Raw genomic sequence first — 7569 nt, forward strand, 5'->3', positions numbered from 1 at the left:
ATCTCCAGCTAAGAAATATTCTGCTACTATTTGCTACTTGTCCATTGCATGAGACTAAGCTTTGTCTCCAATTCTTGCATGAGGCTAAGCCCTGCCTCCCCAACTACATAAGGCTAAGCATTGCCTTCTATTTGCATGAGACTAAGCCCTGTCTCGATTCTTGCATGAGGCTAAGCCCTGCCTCCTCAATTGCATAAGGCTAAGCTCTGCCTTCCCATTGTATGAGACTAAGCATTGTCTCCTCTATTTGCATGAGGCAAAGCCCTGCCTCCCTATTTGCATAAGGCTAAGCATTGCCTTCTCTTTGCATGAGACTAAACCCTGTCTCAAATCTTGCATGAGGCTAAGCCCAGCCTCCCTATCTATATAAGGCTAAGCACTTCCTTCTATTTGCATGAGACTAAGCCCTGTCTCAATTCTTGCATGAGGCTAAACCCTGCCTCCCTATTCGCATAAAGCTAAGCATTGCCTTCTCTTTGCATGAGACTAAGCCCTGTCTCAAATCTTGTATGAGGCTGAGCCCAGACTCCCTATCTGTATAAGGCTAAACACTACCTTCTATTTGCATGAGACTAAGCCCTGTCTCAAATCTTGCATGAGGCTAAGCCCTGCCTCCCTATTCGCATAAGGCTAAGCATTGCCTTCTATTTGCATGAGACTAAGCCCTGACTCAATTCTTGCATGAGGCTAAGCCCTGCCTCCTCAATTGTATAAGGCTAAGCTCTGCCTTCCCATTATATGAGACTAAGCATTNAAATATATCTCCAGCTAAGAAATATTCTGCTACTATTTGCTACTTGTCCATTGCATGAGACTAAGCTTTGTCTCCAATTCTTGCATGAGGCTAAGCCCCTGCATCCCTATTTGCATAAGGCTAAGCACTGCCCTTCCATTGCATGAGACTAAGAACCGTCTCCCTTTCTCATATGAGGCTAAGCATTGCCTCCCCATCTGCATAAGAGCTCTGCTTTTCCTTGTCTAATGACTGAACGTTACCCTAGCTAAAACCTAGCACTATTTTACCTTCTCCGGGACTAAGCTCTATCCCGATCCTATACAAGACTAAGCTCTGTCTTGTTTTGCTTATATNTTGTCTCTCTATTGCATGAGGCCTACTGACCCGCCTCACTATTTGTATAAGGCTAAGAATTGCCTTCTCTTTGCATGAGACTAAGCCCTATCTCAAATGTTGCATGAGGCTAAGCCCCTGCATCCCTATTTGCATAAGGCTAAGCACTGCCCTTCCATTGCATGAGACTAAGAACCGTCTCCCTTTCTCATATGAGGCTAAGCATTGCCTCCCCATCTGCATAAGAGCTCTGCTTTTCCTTGTCTAATGACTGAACGTTACCCTAGCTAAAACCTAGCACTATTTTACCTTCTCCGGGACTAAGCTCTATCCCGATCCTATACAAGACTAAGCTCTGTCTTGTTTTGCTTATATGATGCATCACAATGTCTCTGTCTGAAGGCATCATAGTCCGAAGGCATCATCCTCATAGCCTGAAGACACCATGTCATAACCTGAGGATCCCTCAATATTGCACATCATTATTCAAAGGCGTCATGGTTCAGAGGCACCATTCTCATGGCCCGAGAACATCATTTCATGGCATGCGAATCCTTTATCTCATGATTCATGGCCCGGGACGTCATGGTCTAAGGACATCATCCTCACCGTCCAAAGACAACCTTCATGGTCCAAAGGGAATTTGCATCGTATTTAAATTCTCGCAGTAATCCATATATATTTGCACGCATCTGTGTTTTAAGTTATTTAGGTAATTCAGAAGTTAACCGTTCTTCAAATAGGAGCAACCTTCGCTACGTTTCAGATGAACATTCGTAACTCCGCGCAAATCCATCCGATATTATCCTTCCTAAAAGAACCCTTTCCGAAATACACGACTATTCCTATAACAATTCCATCGGTTTCATTCACCGTTGGGTCCAGGAGTACACACAGCCTGATTCCTGTAAAACTAGGGATATGTAGGCAGCTCAGAGACCAGGGTGCAGCCTATATTTTTCAAAATACCCCGTTCGGTCAAAATCGGTCATCATTTCATTACCCGACAACTCTTTCATCCGATACATAGTGCATGAGCATCACCAAGAATTTTTTCATAATTTTCTATAATTTTTAAGGGCTTTTAATTAATTTATTCCTGCACTTTTATATAAATAATTATTAATTGCATCACAAATAATTTTATAGTGATTTATTATTTAATTTTTATCCATATTAAGCTTTATATGTATATATATATATATATATATATATATATATATATATATATATATATATTGCATCCTTATGCTAAAACTGCATATTTTGCAATAATAGCCCATATATATGCATAATTACATTATTTACACAAAAAAATGACTTTTTATATTTTTATAATGTTAAGTAATTATTTTAAATCGTTTTTATGCACAAGTGATATTTTTTTTATTAATTATTTTTTATAAATGATTTATTTGTTAAATTGGGTATTTAAATAATAGCCCCTTTTCCTTAATCATTTTCGGACCTAACCCAATTATCCCAGCCCAGTTACTTAAACTCCTAAGCCCAACGCCCCCATACACCATCCCAAAATACCCCAACCCAAACCGAATTAACCCAACCCCTAACCCGGTCGATACCCGTCCACTATAACCCGCCCCGGTCCTTTTTAAATCCCAGCCGTTCATCTTTCAAGATCAACGGCCCTCATCCCTTCTCCCTATTTTAATTAACCAATCCCCTAACCCTAACTCTCATTCACCCAAACCCGCCGCCTCTGTATTCTCTCATCTCTTCCCCTTCTCTCTTTGTCGAACCCTAACGCCGTTGCTAGTCTCCCCTTTGATTCCAACCCAAATATGGAATCCATCAACGATCTTCTTACCTTACTCATCCTCATCCTATCTCGCTACTGGCTACCCATTTATGGTGTTACATAATTGCTTGCCTAACATAGCAATCAGATCTCTCCTATTGTGACCCAAATCTGGTTCAAATCTTTGAACTCTTTCCATCCGTGTTCGTTCTCGTTTCTTTATGGTATAAATCTATGAGATTCTTCGCGATTTTCTGCTTACCCTAAAACTAGGGTTCTGATCTTTCTAGATCTAATCTGGTTCTTGATTCTTTAATTATTTTTTCCTTAGTCTTTCCGTCTATATATCTCTGTGCATCTTATTATAACTCTCTTCGTTAATTTCTGACTGATTTTTACTTACCCTAAATTAGGGAATTTTGATTCTTCGAAATCAAACCAAATCTGTTTGATTCCTTAATTATTGTGTTAAACTCTCTGTCTATATGCCTATATGCATCTCTTTGCTTGTCATCACTGCCGATTTTGTATATTTTACCTAAAACTAGGGTTTGAGACTTTTACTCTTTCCTTTCTTGCATGGTACTGATATTTTCCTTATTTCGTTCAACCTACCGTGTTTTCTTTATTCCTTTACCTTATTTTGCCTTGAAACTGATTGTTAATTGATTCCATATTGTATTTTCCTTATTCTAAGTGTTACTCGCCTAATTACACGCCATTATTCCCTGATAATTTACTCAACTCTGTATTATTTGTCCTAAAACTAGACTTCAACTAAGTCTGTGATTAATCTCTTTCCTTACTTATGTGTGTTTGATTTCTTTCCATATTTGTTTGCCTAATTGAATACTATTTAAACCCTTTTCCCTCTTCCCCTTTGAACAAGACTTGAACTCTCAGTACTCTCACTAAAAAATTAGCTTTTCACTCTGATTCTGTGCTCATTTGTTTCTGGTTTTGGCCGGCTGAAAGCCAAGGACAAGTGACTCTGGACTCAACTACTATGGTGTATTTACTTTGCTTTCCTGCCTGACTGGTAATACGTTCTCCCTTGGCACTTTATTCTCCCTGTTTCATAATATGTGTTGTTCGACCAGTCTGTTTAAACTCTAAGTATGATTCTCTATTTATATGATTCTATAATTTCATCTACCCCCATGAGTGACATTGTAAATTGGTCATATGAATCTTTTTTAAAAAAAAATAAACTAGCTTAATGTTTAACTTGTCCATACACACTGTTTGCTAATCCTGCACCTGTTCTGAACTTTGCATTTGTAGGGTACTATCAATGTGTATTTATCCTAACTTTACAGATTAGTTAATTAATTCATATGCCATGTCAATTTGTTGCTAACACGTTTGGTATCCCTCTGAATTCATGTCATAACCTGACTGTTTTGCCTATTGCTTCTGTGATTAAACAAGGTTGTCCTAAATGCTAGCATTGAATACCTAGCTTAACTAGACTGTTAACCAGACTTCAACTCATTTGAACTATGTGTTTGAGTGCTTGTTTTCTGGGTGCAAATTCTGTCTACAAGTTACATGTCTTAAACTTTGTTTTCTTCTGAAATCAAAATTGTTTAAATCTGTCTCTCTTTATATGATGTTGCTCTTTTAAAAAAACTTCCACTCTTAGTCCCTTAGGTTCTATCCTCAACCACCCCAGTGTGAGCACTGCTCAGGGTCCATGTGAGACTCTTGTGAACTTTGACGCACTGGGAACTGGTTCCTAATCTCTTTTAAAACATTTCTGAGTGTGTGATTCCAGTGTGAGCATTGCCCTAGGTCCCTGAGGCCCTTGGGAACTTTGACACATTGGAAACCTGGTTCTACATGTGTTGTGGATGAGACATTCGTATTTGGCTATGTTGTACCTATGAATTGAGCCTCGAAGTTGATTGGTTTGAAGGCCCGGTTCCCAGGTTTATTTGGGCCTAATGAAGGCTCCATATAGTGTTTCTTATTACTATTATGTAATTCATTCATTATCTGGCCTGTAATAACCTTGTAATAAACAGATTCTAGGGTATTTAGTAAAATCGGGGGGATTTCTTATTTCCTTTTGTTAAACTGGGTAGAATCATGCCTATAGGGATTCATCTATGCTACTAATTCTGCTCATTCGTCAAGACTGTTAAGTTCTGCAATGTGTTTTAGAAATCCTGCCTATAGGACTTTCGTTGGTGATGTTGATTCTGAGTTCTATATTTGCATAATTAGCAAGCCTGCCTATATGATTATATTTTCATATTAGAAATCCTGCCTATAGGTTGCATTAATTTGTCCAACAAATATGTGTTAGAAATCATGCCCACAGGACCTCAATGTCTGATTTAATTATTTTTCTGGTAATATATACAACTTCTGCCTGTATTACTGCTCAATAGATATCATGCATGTAGGATTAAAAACTAAAATCAATTTCAAACCTAGAGATCATGCCTATAGGATTTCAATCAATCCAGTAATAGATACCGTGCCTATAGGATTAAAACTAGTTTCAAACCTAGAGATCATGCCTATAGGATTTAAGTCAGTTCGACATTAGAAATCATGCTTATAGGATTCTACTAATTGGTTTTGAATACAATCGCCATTGTCAATCACTTAGACAATATGCCTATAGGACTTAATAGTAATTCTAGATTCTATAAGCGTGATGCATTACTGTTTGAAGTACCCAGACAACATTCATTAAAATCAGTAGACAAATAATAGGTCCTAATACTCGCCTCAATGAAACTGCTTCTATATAAAACTGCTCGCCTATTTCTCACATAGATATCCTGCCTATAGGATTTTAAGATCGATAAAGATTGTCAACTAATTGCGTGCATTTGCTATTTATGTGCGGAGGTTAACATGAACGCATATTTGCTTTGTATTTGCAAGTCCTAACATGTTTTGTTTGTTGCCTAGTCTTTTAAATTTTCAGCAACCTAGGCTTAGTCTAGAACTATCCCAAATAGAGGTCCTAATACCTCCAGGGCCATAGGTAAGGGACGGGTAGTGCACGCATAGCAATCGAACTAGAATCAATTACAGCGCTTTAGGTAACAACTTAAAGATAGTAATCGGGTAGCAGGAGATGATAGTCTGTGTCCGCTGAATAATATGAGTAACACCCCGACTCGAGGGAGTTACGAAGTATTATTTATGTTGCACGGGGTGATCCTTTAGGCTAAAAAAGTTTAGGAACCCCCATCCCTATTAAATATTCCTCTCGCTTCTTTATTAGACTAATTCATAAATTAAGTTTAGCCGGTACCCACCGTTGTGGACCTCGAGGGGTGCCTAACACCTTCTCTCAAGGTAATTTCGAGCCTTTACCCGATCTCTGGTGACCCAAACTGGTATAATCTGAGTTATCTGCTCTAGGTTCCCTAACGCACCTTAATCCGTTAGGTGGCGACTCTAACCAATTCCTTTTTCCCTACTCTCTCAAAGGAGTCATCAAAATGTCGAAAATCGATTTCACAAGAAAAAGGGGGGCGCGACAGTTACCCGTAAATTGCTAGTTTCGTATCTTTATTTCCTTTTTCCGCAATTTGTTAGGCTTACCTAATCGTAGAGACTAGGTGCCGTCACGCAGTTCACGGAGGGAGAACTTGGATCGTGACATTATATGACGGAACGATAAAATTTAATTAATGAGAAAATATTTATATATAATACTACACCCATCATTTAAATGCTGAAAATATTATTACATTAGCATAATACGTGAATTCAAAACAAAAGAACATGATCAAAACTTACATAAACGATCAATTTTAGTAATGTTAAGTAGATAATTATGTATTGTAGTTTAAATGTATCTAATGTGATGGTATCTTACCGAACACTTCTTATAGACGGTGTTTTTTGTATGTGTTTCCTTCTAATGCTTTTGTTATTCTGCCATAACCAGAATTCTTGTTGTCGATATTGATATCTCTCTTGAAAGTGCAACATATAGCTATTCATGTAAGAAAATATGTTTTGGTAAATATAGTCCAATACTTAGGATGTTTGTCCTTGTGCTTTATTTATTATAACTACAAAATATTAACATAGTGAAAATTATTTTCATACAAATTTAGAAGGATATACTTTAGTTTCGGAAGACGAAAGTTGAATTCGGGGATAAACGCATACGACTTAGAAGCACATTTACCAGTATCATAAGTTATGCATGTATGACGTTATTGTCAAAACTTCTATATACCATATGTGTACTATTACATAAGCTATTAAGTGGATTTAAGTTTTTAGTAGCATGACAGACATGTTTTTCTTCAAAATCAACCTATATGCAATGTAAGATCAATTTTAACTTAGTCTATTATATATACTAGTATTAGTACCCACGCGCTGCGCGGACATAAATCATGTCAAATTGTGATGTGGGTTGTGTGAATCATGTGCGAATAACCTTAAAATATAAACCTCTGGCATAAAAATTATATAAAATTAGATATTAGTGATGAAGCAGGATATGAAATTATTGTTCAAATCTCGTAGTGGACAACCTATATATATATATATATATATATATATATATATATATATATATATATATATGTAGTATGTAGTAGCCTAACCCCTTAATTTTAGCACTTGCATTTTGTTTCGTTGTCAATATTAAAGAATACTAAATATGTCATGTTGTGTCTGTCTCGTTTGAGCACATTAGATAATATTATTTTAACACAATTCTTACTATCACCTTGTTTTTATCTGAAAGTGAAAT

Source organism: Nicotiana attenuata, unplaced genomic scaffold (assembly GCF_001879085.1).
Source record: "Nicotiana attenuata strain UT unplaced genomic scaffold, NIATTr2, whole genome shotgun sequence".
NCBI lineage: Eukaryota > Viridiplantae > Streptophyta > Magnoliopsida > Solanales > Solanaceae > Nicotiana > Nicotiana attenuata.